This window comes from Galeopterus variegatus, unplaced genomic scaffold (assembly GCF_000696425.1).
Source record: "Galeopterus variegatus unplaced genomic scaffold, G_variegatus-3.0.2 Scaffold4411, whole genome shotgun sequence".
NCBI classification, from domain to species: domain Eukaryota; kingdom Metazoa; phylum Chordata; class Mammalia; order Dermoptera; family Cynocephalidae; genus Galeopterus; species Galeopterus variegatus.
The window spans coordinates 194,480-196,651 of record NW_007730522.1 but is presented as its reverse complement, the minus strand read 5'-3'; positions in this window follow the sequence as shown (position 1 = coordinate 196,651).

Below are 2,172 nucleotides of genomic sequence, written 5' to 3'. Positions count from 1 at the left end.
AGCTTGAGTCCTCGATATTACTAGCCTTGGCTATTGCAGATACTGAAATGCTGTGGTTTCTTTCACTGAAGGAACTCATTCACTCTACATCACCACCTAGTTCTTTCTTATTAGTGAGAATTAAAATTAAAATACCATATCTCTTTGTTGTTCCCTAAACTTGTTGAGAGTCATGAAAAATATTTATGAGAAGTGCTGCTATGGCTTTTAGCAGAATCAGCTTTCTGTCAGGGATATACTTGCCTAAAGTTTTGGTTCATCACTATGTCCCTGTTCTGTGTCAGTTTTGGGACCTGCTTTTGGGAGGCATCATGCTACTCTTTGCCTGACCAGACTAGCTGTAGTTTGTGCCTACAAGAGCCTTATTTGTATTTTATACTTACTGAGAGGTTCCCACGTGAAAATTACTGCAGGTTGTGAATGCTGGTGTGTCTGCTTCCCTTTTGCACAGTGGTATGTCTCCATCTCATTTTCCTTACTTCTTTTAAGCAAGGTACACCCTCCTTAGACACTGTCCATTATGAGCTCCCCACCAGGTCTTTCAGACAATACTCGCTTTTCTATATTATAATTTTTGAATGTTGTTGCTGGCTAAGTAGACATCTGAGGCTATAGGCGTTGCTATTTATAGTAAAGTTTATTGAGTGTTTATGTGTGACACTTTAGAAATGTTACTCATTTTTTCTTCCCAATAATTATATGAGGTAGGTGCTTTCATTATTCCCATTTCACAGATGAGGAAACTGAGGTTCGGTGATGGGAGGTTCCTTGCCAATACCACCTGGCCAGTGAGTGGAAAAGGTAGGACTTGAGCCCAAGCCATTCTGTCTTGAGAGCTGGTGCTCCTTCGACCTTGACACACCAGCTGCACCTGACCTGTGGGTTGATCATTTTCTGTCAAGTTCTACTGTGTACCTCTTCCACAGTAATCTTCTTTTTGCCCCATATTTTGTCCTTCTTAGTATCTGGATCTAGTGAGTTGAATATTTCCACCCTCCCCTTCCAAATATACATCGTTGTATAGCTCTCTTGGTGTAGTAGGTAAAATACTGCCAAGAAGTACAGTGGTGGGATAAACTCTTTTCCTCCCCTTTAGTTCTTAATTCTGGCATTGCAGGACAGGGTCTTTTACAACAAATCCTTTCTTTTGATATCATCTTTTGAAGCCAGATGGTCACTCCCTTTACGCTCTGATTTTAAGAAGATGTATTAGTTTCCTATTCCTGTTATAACAAATTATCAGAAGCTTAGGTGCTTAAGACAATGTACATTTATTCTCTTATACATCACAATTTTGACACAGGTCTCACGGGGCTAATATCAGGATGTCAGCATCTGTATATCTTTCTGGAAGGTCTAGAGGAGAATCTATTTCTTTGCTTTTTCTAGTTTCTAGAATTTGCCTACATTCCTTGGCTTATATCCCCTTCTTCTTTCTCCAAAGCCAGAAGTGCAGCATCTCTGGGGCTAATATCAGGATGTCAGCATCTGTATATCTTTCTGGAAGGTCTAGAGGAGAATCTATTTCTTTGCTTTTTCCAGTTTCTAGAATGTGCCTACATTCCTTGGCTTATATCCCCTTCTTCTTTCTCCAAAGCCAGAAGTGCAGCATCTCTCTGACCCTGTGTCCATTACATCTCTTTCTCTGACCACAGGTGGGAAAAATTCCCTGCATTTAAGGACTTGTATAATTAGATTGAGCTCACTCAGATAATCTCTATTAATCTCCCCATCTCAAGGTCTATACTCTCAGTTACATCCACAAAGTCCCTTTTACCATGTGTATTAACATATTCCCAAATTCCAGGAATTAGAACATGGACATCCTTGGGGACATTATTTTGCCTACCACAGAAAGTATTATGACACTAGACATTGAGTCCTTTCAATCTTCAGTTACTTTTTTTATTTCAACCTCAAATTCTTACAACATGTAAATATTTCTAGAGAAAAATTCCATTTTACTTCTAGTAGTATTCATTCCCACATAGATTAACAAAAGTGAGTTAACATTTTGGGTATAATAAGTCTTGTCAGGTTCTCCATATTTTAATTCTCAGAAATGAATATATTCCTGGTTGATGAGGTCCTGGTAATGATGATCTGACCTCTTCTGTGGCCTTCAGAAGAAAAACAATCATTACCACTATGTCTCTTGCTCCCAGGTTCATT